Raw genomic sequence first — 15,350 nt, 5'->3', positions numbered from 1 at the left:
CTTTGCTATTATTTAAGATAATATGAATTTTTACTTCATTTGTAAAATTTTATTACGTTTTTTTTTTTAAATTAAAAAGTAAATTTGATGACGTTTTGTTAACATTAATTCTATTTAAATCTGGTAAATTCAGAATTGTTCTTTATTTTTGCACGATAATGTATACTTAAAGATGAAATTTTCTTTAAAAAAAACCTTTAGGAATACAATTAAAAAGACGGAAATCATAGTCAAATATACAGTTAACTGTTGTGTTATGTTCCAGATGCACTAGTGGATGCAATTATTAAGCTAAGTTTAAGACGACGCCTTTCTTTTTACAAAATAGATATAATTCTGGTTGGTTCAACTGGTACTGGTTAAAAGATTAAGACAATTTAGTCTTTACAATGCTTAACTGACTTAATAAATGAGCCAGCCAGCATTTATATATAAATTTAAAAAATTCTATTTAAACATTCTATTAAATAATTTTAAAATCTGTTTAATGATTTATGCAATGATTTTAAGAAAAGTTTCTTGATATATTAGATTATTTTAAAATGAATTTAATGAATTTATTAAAAGATACAAGCAAATTAAATGTAAAATAAATACCTAACAGATTTATTAGGTGACATTTAAAACATTAATAAAAGTTATGAAACGATTTTAAAATAATTTTTGTAGAAGTACTTAATGATATTTATTCAATAATTTTAAAATAAGCCTATCAAAACTGTTAATGATTTTAGAATAAATTATATGGAATTATTTATACATTTTTATAATACAATTATAAATGAAATTAATTAAATTAATTTATAAAATTAAAAACATTTTTAAAAAGTTTTCATTTCTAAAATTATCTAAACAAAATAAAGGGAGATATTAAATTTTTAATTAATAATATATATATTATTTTAAAATATAATTTTCTAACATTTTATTTTGAATTACACCCGTGTTTAGTAATTCTAAATTGTTTAACATGTCAGAAACATGCATTACTTTACATAAAAAAACTATAAGAAAAAATTAGCATTTAAATGTAAATAAATTATATTATAAGAAATGTAAATAATAATATTATTATATTAAATTGAAAAAATTAGCATTTAATTTTAATGCTGGATCAGGAAATTTTAATTTCCCAATTGAATGTAAGTTTCGGGACTGTGCTTAATTTCTGAGAAACCTGTTCAAAATATTTTTAATTAAATAAATTATATTATAAAAGAATACAAATTAAGTTTATTTTATTTATTTATTTTTTAAAATAAGAATTACTTATTGCTTGTTATTCAAGATGGATAGCTGCATTTTTCGGAAAATTATTTACAGTATAAAAGCTCTTGAGACTTGGCAATCGCTAGTAATTTTAAACTGAATTATAGGGCCATTTGTTTTACGTTTTTACAATTAATCCCTAAAACGTTTTCTGCATGAACAACTCTGAAAAAAACTGAAGAGATTTATCAAATAAACCGTCTACACGTAAAATTTAAATAACTCGAACTTTTTATTTCTTTATTTTTTAATCTATGTTTTATATAAAGTGATCTATGACAAAATTTGATTTAAAAATGTTCCTCTGTGTATAGATATGATTTGTAGATCATCATCATTCTTCCATAATTACAAAAAAAACTTGCTCAAGAAAATTAACACGAGTCATTTATCAAAAAACAAAAGAAAAATGATATAAAAATATAATTAGATTAATTTAAAAAATTTATATTAACGTTGTCCTGATCTATAAAAATATTATCAGTTAATATTGTAATAATAATCATTTACAATAAATTTTATTCGCGTTAAATAGGAAATTATGTAATACTTATTGAGTTTAATTCATGTTATTTTATCTTAATCATATTTAAATTTTTAAACTATATTAAGCTAATTTAATATAGATAAATTATATTTCTAGTTAAATATATTTCTCTTGCTCTCACCTAACACAAACTGGAATTTTTTAAATTAAATATGTTAAATTTAAATCAAATATTTATCGATTTAATGCAAAAATAATCCTAATATATATAAAATATTATTTCAAACAACGTATTTAAACCAAAGTAGACCTATTTTAGATGATCAATAACATCTTAAATAGAGTCTAAACAACATATATCAAACATTTCACTATCAATCATATATAATTTATGAAATTATGACAAAATTATTAATGACAATATGCAAATGTGTATCTGTTGCATGCAATATTACATGAAATTACATAGGGTATATGCCCTTAAATGGACATATCAGACTATAATAAGTACCGTACTGTACTATTATACTGAATGTAATATTTTTTATTCGGTCTTATGTATTCAAAAAATAATATTTTCAGTATATTTTACATTTTTTAAACATAAGTAATGGTAATAATTCTAAAAAATATATATCTAAAAAAGTTTATATAAATCAAATTATATCTTTTGGCACGATTTACCAATAGAGTATATATTTTAATATTATGTATGTAAATTCAGATCATCCTTTATATTGACTAATAAAAGAAAGTTTTATATATATATAGTACATTAATATTTCCAAGCTTAATCATGTCTAGTTGTATCCAATGTATTTCTACTTGGTATGAAAAATGTCCTCCGATATTGCTTATAACGTGGAAATAAAGTTTGAAACGTATTAGGACGTTTCCATTTGTAGTTCTTTGGAGCTGAAGTGCTAGCCAGTTATCTTGTTAGCACCAAAGAAATCGATACAGCGATGAGACTACTGTTCAACAGGAAAGGAATACTGCTACTTTGGAGGAATTTACGAAAAAAGAATTCGATAGATACGATAAGAAGAAGGCAGAACTCGGGTACAAGTTGTCATAATCTTTTATTTGGAGAAAATCGATATAAGTTCGAGCATCATCATATATTTTCCTTCTCGGTACACACTTTCACTTGACAATTTCATTATTATGTGGCTTCAAAAAAGTGTTAGATCGTCTTCTCCACATTATTATTTGTGACATTTCAAAAGTATTAAAATTTAAAAATCGTTTATATAAATTTTTAAATTAAATTATATTCAGTTAAAGTGTTAATGTCGAATTTTAACCGTCAGAAAAATGAAATTTTAGACAAACTTTAAAGTCGAAAATTGTAGATATTTTTTCAAATATTATATGTAATTTTGGTCTAAATTATAAAATATTTAACTGAGAATTTAATTGTAAATCTATAATAAGTCGTAAGATTTATGCATCTGTCAAAGCTTTAACCATAAAATTTGAATTCAGTATTTAAAATTACATATAAATTTATATTAAAATTTCACCTAAAGTCAAATATAGACATCAGCTAAAACTTTAAATATCAATTAAATTTGAACTCATATTCAAGATTATTTTAGAGGTTTAATTAGTCGAATCTTTAAAGACTAAAATACTTTTCACACCATTTAAAATGGAAAAAAAGTCTGGAAGACATAGATGAAGCTTAAAATCATATATTTCTCCAAAATTTAAGAACATAATGAAAATATTTCTAAATGTCTTTAATATAATTAAGTATATATAAATGTATTGAGTATTTTCTTTCAGATATGCTTGACATATTATATTTAATGATAGTCTAATCAAACATGTAGGTAAACCGTGTGACGCTAGGATATAAAGGACAATTAATGGGCCGGATTTTATGGGATGTTTATCGGACATTAAAGATTGGAGTTTAGTTAAGCTCGGAAATTAATTTTCCTTCATTAGCTGTGACTGTTTAAAGGCATGGATAATTTATGCGATGCAAAGGAGCGTAACCAGCAACTTCCAAATTTGAATTTTATTACTTTTAAATAGATACCACTTTAGCATTACTTTTTATATAAAAAAAATTATTTTTAAACTTCTCAAGATAATAAACATTTCTAAAATTAATTGATTAAAAAAATACATATAAATTGAACCTCAAATTTAAATTCAATCTCAAGAATCAGTCAAATGTCTTAAATATATTTTAAAATTAAACAAAAAGAAATGATTTGCATATTTAATAATTTAGAATAAAAATATCAGTAACTATATTTCATTGTTGAAATGTAATTTTATTTAATTATTTAATTAAATTATTAATAGTTTGCTTTTATGTTTAATGATTCATTTAAATATGATTACGTATAAAATAATTTCTGTAACAATAAAAAAATGATATTAAAAGTTAAAAAAAGACGAATGTAAATAAGTTTATATATAATAAATTTTTATATCCTGATTTTATTTTCGCTTTTTATTACGGTAATGAAAATAATAAGCTTTCGTTGAATCGATCCTATTTGACGCCTTAAAAAATTGACCGCTTCTAAACAAATTAAGTTTTAGTTTTCAAAATAAAGTCATAAAAATGTTGAATATTTATGATATAAATAGTTGCACCAGCTAAATGCATCTTATTTCCATTTGTGTGGATGGCAAGCTGTCGGATAAAAATATTACTCGACGATCTTCCAGCCAATAACTCACCTGCTTCAAAGTGTGCACAGCACTCCATAAAGTTTACATTGGCAGAGGGTTTTATGAAAGTTTTCTGTCTGAGGTTCAGGTGTTCGAAGAGAATATTTTGATAGAGGAAACGCTAACTTGTTATCAGAATTTCACTCATTTTATAGTCGGTGTTTATTGCTTTAAAAATGACTAGCCAAGTCAGTCTACTTCGGTTTTTTAGTATGAAACAACAATGCAATATCTATAGTTTTAAATTAACTTGTTACTATATGTTTATTCTACTTTTTAAATGAAAAATGATCATCATCACCTCATTTAATTGTATTTTTTTATAACTATAAATTCGAAATTAAGTAATATAAAACATACTTAAAGATATGTTTGCTTGAAATTTCAATTACTGTATATGTTATTTATTAATTATATATCAAATTGTTACTAAAAATATAGATTTTTCTCTTAAAGAAACATAAGAAATGATTTTTATTTTATATTCTACACAGTTTTGCAAAGATATTCTCACAAAATGTATTTAATTGCAGTACACTCACATAAATTATACAATTAATTAATTGAAAATATAGAACAATTTAAGGTATTTAACATAATGAAATTCTGTTTTATGGAATTTGAATCTTCGTTAATTAGTTTTATATATTTGATTAGGACGATTTTAACATATAAAATTTATGTCATTTTAACTAATAATTACAGCTTTGTTGCAATTAATCTAAACACAGTTTATCGGATTATTTGAAATTTTTCAGAATTTTTCACTTAACAATAAAGCAATAATTTAATAATATTTAAAATAAAAATACTTATATTTAAAAGGCAATTACTTTCATACAATTCGTTGACAAGTTGATTATTTTTATTTTATTACCTTTAAATTAAATAAACAGATAAACTGACAGATACTTACAACTCCCTTTTAATTCTAAAATACGATTTAAAATTTTAAATTAATTCGTTAGATATTAAAATGTTATTGAATTTATAACACAGTTTTAAATTGTACAAACCAAATAGAGAAATAAATTAAAGATTAAAATCTTGCAAATTTGATTCGAATTTAAATTTTGAATATAAATAAATTTAAATACGTTTACTTTTTCATCCAAAAAATTAAATAATTTTTAATTTTAACCATTTAATGTATAATATTTGAAGAAGATAATGATGATTACCATCATAAATTGATTTTTATTAGCTTATGTTTTTGTTTAAAATTAAAACATAATATTTTATTATTAAATTAAAGTGGTTTTAATGTAATGCAAACGGATTCCTGAATTATTTTTCATTATTTTGGGTCAATTACATCATTATAAACCATAATTATCATGATTAATAATAAAATTACTGATATAATAATCATATTTTCATCAGAAATGATACATAATATACAAAATTAATCTTAATTAATAATGAATGAAAAGTGGAATTTTTTCAAAAATAATATAAAAATTACGTTTTTTTAGAATGAATATTTTGTACAAAAGTAATGTATTTGAAATATAAAATTTTAAATATGAGTTTTCCTTAGTAATATTTGAATATTATAAAGTTATACAGCCTAACCATTCATAAAATTAAAAAAAAGTATGATATTTTAATGAAATATTTCTGAAATTAATGAAATTTAAATAAAACAAAAATGTCTGAATTTTTTAATATAGAAAATCTTAATTTAGGAATTTTCAAACAGAGAATGAAACATAAAAAAATGACAACACTACTTAAAAAAAGTAGAAAACCAATAAATGTCAATTTATCTTTAGATAAAGACTTTAATAATCCTCAGTAACAAACATTGATGTAAAGTTTGTCAAACATAACTAAAAGGTAAACATGAAATATTCTCGAGATGGCTTACTGTAAAGACCAGTGTCAAAGTAGTGGAATTTCTCATCACATGTGGCAAATCTTTCATTTCCAACGGATCAGCAAGAATAGAGAAATGTCCAACAGGAACAACAGTGTAAATAAGTTGCAGTGGAGTCCCGTATTGCGAATCGGGTCAATATACAGACACCCTACGTTGAAAGAACACACAGGAAACTCTTCACTACTTTACATCCCACTTTTCGAGCTGGATGGATAGCCATGACGTTGCCATGACAACTGGAAGCACAAACGGTCCAAGGAAAGCCATTATGACACCAAGGTATTTGGAGTTGTAGGAGTTGATAGATTACCTGAAATAAGTACTTAGTTAATAAGAGGACGAATAAAATGCAATCCACGATATGCACGTCCTAGTCTTTCTGTTGATGTAAAATTCCATTCTTAAATGAATTTAAAGTGTTGTATCCAATATTAAAATTCATTAGAAGGAAATTAATTCATTCGAGTCGCTAGCAATCTTGTAGTCAGATGTTAATTTAGTAGTGAAAGATGAGAAAAGATCAACAATTAAAACTTAACGACATTTTTGTTTGTTTCTTAGACAATCACAAATACATAAATTAGACGGCACTAAATAATGAAATTCGTGACCGTGAATTAAAACATATTTAATTTTAATGTTATTAAATATTCGAATAACTTTTCCTAATGAAATTATTACACATAAATGAAAACTACAATTAAAATAATCTATTTATTAAAAAAGGGATTTTTTAAATAAAATCTCCTGAAAATAATAAAAGGGAAAAAAATATAATAATTAAATTCTTCCTTTAATTAAAATGTTTTCAAAAAACTTAATGTATTTTGTTATTCGTTAAAGGATAGAAGATATCACTCTTTCATAAACGGATTGTATGGAGAAGGTACTCTTTTTAATGGATCCTTTAAAAAAATATTTTCTTTATGAGTAAAGCAAAAATATTTTTTACTACCGATTCGTTCTTGTTCGATAATAAAAAGTATCTGAATATAGACAAGACTTTTTTTAAATATAAATTTCGATTCTTATTTTTAGTTTCCATCCGCTTAACTATTTGAAAATAGCTTTGAGATTTAAAGCTTAAAATTTCGTATTTATTTTAGTTTTCTTTGCCAATGCAAGTTTTATTTAAATTTTTTAATTAAAAAGGCATTCTGCTGAAATATATACATATATATTAAATATATATTTTAACAATCATAGAAGTTTTCCTAATTTAAATTAAGTTCATGGCTTACTTTTACTCAGCAGCTTCACATGACTTTCTATAATCACCATAAAAATTTTACTGGCTTTTGCATAATTTCGGCTATCGATAGAGAAAATTTCGACTTAAAATTTTAAAATATTTTTAAAGTACAAGAAATGCGAATAATTTCTGGAAAAGTCCTTACCATTTATTTGTTGCACCTTTACGTGTGTATCAAAACATAAAAGACGTGTAGGTACTAAAAATATATTTACATTAAAAATATTTACATGTTATGAAATACCACCTATATATCTAATAATTCAAATATTAAATAATCCAACAACGAGTTGCTTAACTTTCCCGGTAACGTTTAAATCTACTTGTGTGGCGCTATCTGTTACGATATTTAATTTAAAAAAAACTTTTTATAATTTTAATTATTATTATAAAATGGCAAAAAGCTTAATTTCTAGGGTAGGAATGGGTTTTATGAAAAATTGATGCTAATATCGAGTAAAAACGTCATTAAGTCCGGCCCTACTCGAGATATGACACACGACTCTCCTTTATATCTCACCCAGTCGACCTTTAACTAACAAAATTTAATAGTAATAATCCCTCGAATACACAAACCTCTGTGCAAAATTTCAGAAATTTTCGACAAAAGGCAGAGGAGTTATTAAGCTTCAAAGAGGATGAACAAAATTGTGCCATACACACTCACTAACATTCATACATACAGAAAAACCTTTGAATTATTTTTCATTTCTCCACGTTTCAAGGTCTCTTGAGTTTAAAATTAATTGTTTAAATTAAGAGCATTAAAAATGATCCCTACCAAAAGTCATTAAAGTGCATACAAAAATATTCAGTTTTATACCTTATTATTTGACTTTAAAATTAAAATATCATGCCAAATGATTTTATACTTTTAGAACTTTTATACTTTATGGCTCTAATTATCTTGTTATTATACGTGCTTGGATAAAATTTCAATTTTAAATTTCTTCAAGAAACAGGATAAGATATTAGGATAAGTCTCTCGTCATTAAAGCAATTACGAATACATAGAATTAGGAAAAAAACTGGATAAAGTTTATAACAAAGTGAGTTACATTGTAAACGTGTGGTAGGTGATAATAGTAGAGACTGGCTAAACACCAACTTAATAGCCTATAAACTTCCCAATAAAAATAATTTATAAGTATGAAAGCGATGGTAGAGTAAGTATGAATGTCAGGTTGAAATGAATTCTAAAGTTTTAGTCTATAGAAAAACTCTGTTATACGACATGTTGCACTTAGTAATAGAACTAAGACTTAAGTAAATGTTATTTTTATGATATAAACGGGCTATGATTTTATGAGACTGTTAGCAATGGAAGAATAACTTCGACACATTTCTTCTGATAGATTCGCTTCTAGATTGCTGATATTGCACAGTTTAACTCTTAGAACGCTTAGTAAACAAAGAAAAATATGGGACTATATCGGAAATCGGTGTAAAGTCTTTATTTATCGCTTAGATTTTGTTTCAAATAATAAAATATAATAATATACATATAATTTTGGTGTGTAAAATGAATTACGATTAACATCAACCATAAAGGGTGAGCAATATAGTAGTAATGTTATATTCTAGATAAATAGATAAATTAAGTAAATTCAACTGAAAAAATAAGAATTCTTAATACATTATATAAATGAAAAGAAAGTTTTGGAAAATAAGAAAAAGTTTTCATCAGTGATGATTCTTTGATGACCAATGCAGACCAATGTCCTTGATTTCATCTTCAAAACTACCTCCATTGAAAATGATGAGTAGAATGCCCTATCCGGAACAATTCAAGTAATTTATTTATGAACTAAAATTGAATTTTGTAGATTAGATTTTTACGTAATTTATATTCTAGAAGTGCGAAATATCGGAAATTCCTAATGTTATACATCCATATCGTTGGATGTATCGATTTAATAGAGTTTAAATTATATAACAAATTAATATTTTTATAACCAGGGAGTCGCAGTACCAGATAAATTGTTGTAAATTTTACTCTTAAATAATGGTAATACATTGTACTTTTTTTAAAAAAAATCATATATCATGGATTCCGAAAAACTTCAAACCAGAGAAAGAAGAGAAAAATCAGCAACAGAATTCTAGATTCTTCTCAGAAAAATCTATAAAATGGAAAGAAAATATTCCAAAAAACACTAAGAAATACGATTATTTTAATTGTAAAGAATGGTCTAAAGGGTTTCTAGTGAATATTTTACTTGTATTTTACGAATTAACTAAAGAATGTTCTTGAATATTGGAAAATAAAAAAAACCCGAAATTTGTAAGACATATAAATGTTATTTTTTTATATTGTAAAAATTAACGTTAAAGCTATAAAATTAATACTTCTTTGTTTTAAAGAATTTTATCAAATATTTTCATACTTAGAAATTATCTATTAGAATATATTACTAGAAATATCAAATCTCACAACTATTTAAATTGTATATACACTGTAAAGGTAGAAAAATTAATCATTTAATAACTGTAAGTTATATGCTTGCCAAATTTCCTGAAATTGCTCATTTTACAATTTTACAAAAAAAAATTAAAATTTATTCAAATAAATTCAACTTTTATATTCCACGAATTTTGAATATTTTTATACATTTCACGTATAACTAAAACAATATATAGAGGCACATTAACGATCAAATTTATTTTCTCAAATAAAATTAAACAGTAAAATCGATTTAAATTTTAACTTTAACGAAATGTTTATTGTCCCAGTTAACTTTAAGCCGCAACTTGGCGAATGTTCAATAAAATACATCTACTATCTTTAGACCAACAATAGAACAAACAAGTTGTTCTGTGAGAAAAAAAGCACTTGTTTCTTCAACGGCTATAACTGACAAAATTCGATTAAAGTTTGTTTTATTTTGATATTGTCCTAGAAACATGATAACGTCGTACCATGTCTAAAATGCCTATAACCCCGGCTAGACAAACTATTTGGCCTGCCTCTGCCTTCTACAGATTGAAGGATCCAGAATTGTTGTCCGCTTTCTCAGTGTTTGGGTCTTGGCTGAAAATCTTCGCATCAGCTGAAACACAATAGAAGGATTTCTTCAATTGTTTGCAATTCTTCTTTGTAGTACGAAGCTTTGTAAGAAAAGCATTCTTACTTTCAACAAGTTTAAATTTTACACTTTATGTATTTATCTTTTAAATATGTCGTAGTACTAAGATGCTTATATTTCCGAGAAATCTCGAAAGAAAACTATAAAATTAGTCCGATATTTGCACATAAAACAATTTTTTTTTCCTGTTGATTTTTATTTATGCAATAAAAAGTATAACTCCTTACAACGTATCGATTCTAAATTTTTCATACGACTCGATTTTTCTTATTTATTATACGCTTATAAAATTTTCAGTTTCGAAAAACAACATTGAAAACTAAACTGAAATAAAATATAAAACTGTCAAAAATAGCAAAAATGTTTTATTATTATAGTAAATTTTTATTATAAATATATACAGTAGATATCCAAACTGGAAATTTATGGTACGCTTACTGCTTGTGTTAAAATTTTGTCATTTTTAATGTAAAAAAAAAACTAAAAATGGTAAAAAAAGTCTATAAATCTATTTATTTGAAAATCATATTTTTTCAATTCATCTGAATTTGTTAAGTGTAAAAAAAAATGTTCTTACTATCTAACATTTAATATTGCAAAAGTTAATTTAAGGGAGTTAATATAGGCAGTTTGTGTTGGCGTAACTATTTTTATCATTGTGATATAATTATCACTTTTAAACTAATGCATTATTTATTATTTCTACTTTAAGATATTTTCTCATTTAGAGTTTATAAACTCCTTCTTAAATTTAAGTTAAATGAAGATTGCCGGATCGATGATATGTAAATGAAGCATCATGAAATGCATGCATGCTTGACAATGTTCCCAAGATGCAAACTCTCTAATCATGATCATAAGTCGTGCAGTTAGTTGTCAACAGCTGCTAACACTTTAGATATTTAATCAAGTAAGGCGAAGTCACCTGGTACAGTTTACCTCTTTACCGAGATGACTGACAACGATTAATACCACATCCACCCACAGATAATGATGTCAATGACCTCTTGGGATCGTCTTTCCAAATCAGACTTGCCTTTATCCTAACTGGACTCGGTTCCTTGGCTCGTGATCTGTTTCCGCTAATCACAGCCAGCTTCCGGAGGAGTCTTCATGGGTCATTAAACGTCCAGAAGCGAACCTGGACTTCTCTGATTAAGGTGATCAAAGATAGAACGAGGGGAGGGTAAGAAACTTGACGAATGAAGCAAAGTTTTATGTAAAAAAGCCACAGTAACAAAAGTAAAATTGATTTAATTCTGATTAACAGAGTGCTTTACATTCATTTATACAACAAATTCGTTTTTTTTAAGTTAAATATTTAACTTAAACTTATCTTTTCGAGTGTTAAATATCATTAAAATGAAACTACAAAGTTATAGTTACATTAATTAATCATTTAGATCAATCTTTTTCGTGTCAAAAATATAACTTTTGTATTTAAATACATTAATAAATTTTTATATTCTTTGTTTGTTTCTAAAAATGTTTACGCTTCTTAGTTTAGTAACTTCATTTATTTTAAAAATCAATAATATCTAATGCATAAAATAATAATAATAATTATCATGTAAATTTCATAATTAACTTAATAAAAGCTGATATGTATTATTACGATTTTTTTTCTTCCATAATTCTTTCGAGATTAAAGGAGTAAAATAATCATAATTAAAAGAATTAAAATGGGAGGATGGTATAAATTATGATTAATAAAAATTGACCGTTCCTTATCATTTAATCCCATGATAGATAAGAAGAAAAAATTTTTAATTAAACTGTGCAATATATAACTATTAGGAAACTTATCCTCATAAATATTTATAAGTATCTTCACGTTTTATACAACGTCAAAATGCATTTCGATCCTGTTATTTTCCTCTCCTCATCCTCTGATATTGCACTCCTTCACATATATATATCCTATCCTAATAAGTTTATATGGGATACTCTAATTACGTATTGTCTGGTATCAACATTCTTCACATGATCTAGTGTGAGTCCATATTCTTATTAAGTATCTTATCAGTAAAAAAGTCACATTCTTATCTTGATTTAGTAATAATATAAATTGTTTTTTCTATATTATTTAATCTCTATAAATATGAAAAAATTGCAGTAAACAAAAAGAAAAGTGTCTCTAAATTTCAAAATGCTTTAATAAATTTATATTTTTATTAATCATAAAAATTTAATTTATATTAATTAGATATATTATACAATAAAAGTTTATTATCAAATATAAGAGTAATATAAGAGTACTAAAAATTTCCTAACTTAATCAACGTTAATAACAATTTATCAATTTATTATATGACCAAATTTAATTATTTTATAAGTTATAAAGGAGATAAAGTCATCATCAATTATAAAAGTTCTTTTTGTAGAAAGTAATTTCTGCTTTAATTACTGCCAATAATGTTAATAATATAGAAATCCATTTTAAATTTGATGAATATCAAATAAGTGAGCAGTGAATAAAAATGAATTGTAATTATGACTCCATTTGATGATATTTATATCTCTGAGGGACTATTGATTTTGAACGTGCCAAGAACTTATCACGATAAAATGTAGTATAAATGTCATCGACCTGACTTTTATATTTCCATTGGGTGTTTATAGCCATATAGAAAATAGTATCTCGAGTCAAATGATTTGCAGCTTTTGACAGTATCTGCGCCTTAAAATACTAAGAAAAAAACAAAGTTATTATGAGACTTTTTTAAATCTGTTCATTTGATATGATATATGGCAATTGCCGCAGCAAAATTTGTGTCTCTTTTCACAATTGCAGCACATTATTCGTTTCTTGCTCCCTATACAAAAAACATAACATGCGCTGAATTTAAAAAAGTTGTCATAACACTCTTTCTTATTAGAATATATATATTAACATACGAAACATGTAAATACATTTATTTTATTTATACATACTTAACATGCAATTTAGAAAATGTTTATCGGTATATTCCACAAAAAATAAAGAATATCTTTCTAATTAAAGAATAAAATAATGCTTATAAATACTAGAAATATTTAAATTTTATATAAAAGAAATTTATCAAACTAAAACAATAAAATATTTATATTTCGTTTTAGAATCTTCGCATCCATAACTTTTGTGAATAATCGTGGAATGCATATCAAATGCTAACTTCCTATTATCTGTAAACAAACAGTAATAGAGTTTGATGTAGACTGATATCAACACTACTATTGCTTGCAAACAAACAATAATGGTGTCGATAACAATAACAGTATAGAGACCTAACGCAGAAAAAGCGGTTCTTTCTGACTAGATATGCCGAACCTATTCAAAATATCTTAAATATTATCATAAAAATTTAAAAAATTATCTCCCGATATTTTTATTTCGTTAATATCTGATATATTGGAGATACTGTACAACGACACGGACTCAACACGAATGATATATAACATATACAAAGACGTTTCGAGCCATTAACCATACGAGATAATCGAAAGAGGAATGAAAACACAGCTAGGATTATAACAACTAAAAGCCAACAATACAATTCATTCCTAAATTGACAATTAATAATTGTCTAAAATCATTTGAAATGCTAGCAACTTATTAAAAATACTTACAATAACTTCACAAATATATATGTTTATATTTTTTGAGTGAAATATTTTTGTGAATTGTATACATTTTTGAAATATTTTTAGCTCTTACTATTAAAAATACACAAAGGTATAGTAGAGTCGCGATTATCCAAACTTCGATTTATCCAAGGAGTTAGAAATGCTTCAGAGCTCTTTTAGAATAAACGAAAACTTATCGATTTATTGATTCTATGTTTTGGGATAAAACATTTATACTAAATTATAAAGTTACTACTTCTTGCTAAACTCACAAATAAAAAAATCTCTTTACTAGTAACAGAATCTACTCTTGATATGAAACCGACTGAGGAAGTAATTAAGTTAAATATTATATATTAAAATAAAGTAAATTTATGTATAAGTTAATATTTATAATATGTTTTAAATTAAATTTTTAATGTAAAAATAATTAAATATAAACTGCATTTACCTTCATATATTGAGAGAATTATATAGGGGTGCAAAAGTAGGTATACAGTTGTTACTATGGAAATAATATGCAAAAAAAGCATAGAAGAAAGAATATTTTTATGCATAAAATAATTTAACAAATAAGGAATACATAAAAAAAAAATAAAAAAAAATAATAATGAACATCAAACATCTATATTTCTCAGGTTCACAACTGTATATCTACTTACGCACTCTCCCCTGTATATTAAAATTGAATATATATTAGGAGAATACCTATAAAATAACATTAAAGGTAATTATAGTAAGAATTATCAAATTATTAAAAAAAATGAATATATCAATATAATAAGGAAGATATGAAATTAGTTTTAGGTTTTAAATTCGAACGAAAATAATCTGCTCGTCATTTCTATAATTCCTACCGAGATAATCGGATTTATCGTATCTTTAATTTGTACTAAAATAAAATATTTAAAAATAAAATATGAATTTCACTCAGAATTTAGAGGGGGAAAAATGTACATTCAACAAGTGAAAATAATTCGTTTATTGATGCAAGTAAGAAGCAGAAATGTCTCGAGTAAACAAAGAATTCGTGTTTAGGAATTTCATTATCTTTAATACTATATTTATGTT

General features: G+C 24.5%; 1 protein-coding gene across 1 annotated transcript in view; it reads right to left on the bottom strand.

Moving 5' to 3' along the window:
* Window positions 1-6,469: 6,469 nt before the first annotated feature.
* LOC136985434 (cell adhesion molecule Dscam1-like) overlaps window positions 6,470-15,350 on the bottom strand; it is a 216,609-nt gene continuing 207,728 nt past the window's right edge. Inside the window, exon 28 of the mRNA XM_067282718.1 lies at window positions 6,470-6,645. The gene's annotated coding sequence lies outside the window, so the exon portion shown is untranslated. The remainder of the gene's footprint in view (window positions 6,646-15,350) is intronic.

The sequence above is a fragment of the Centruroides vittatus genome, unplaced genomic scaffold (assembly GCF_030686945.1).
Source record: "Centruroides vittatus isolate TY-2023 unplaced genomic scaffold, ASM3068694v2 contig_970, whole genome shotgun sequence".
Classification (NCBI taxonomy): domain Eukaryota; kingdom Metazoa; phylum Arthropoda; class Arachnida; order Scorpiones; family Buthidae; genus Centruroides; species Centruroides vittatus.
Note: the sequence above shows the minus strand (reverse complement) of the source record. Positions and strands in the feature narration are given on the sequence as shown.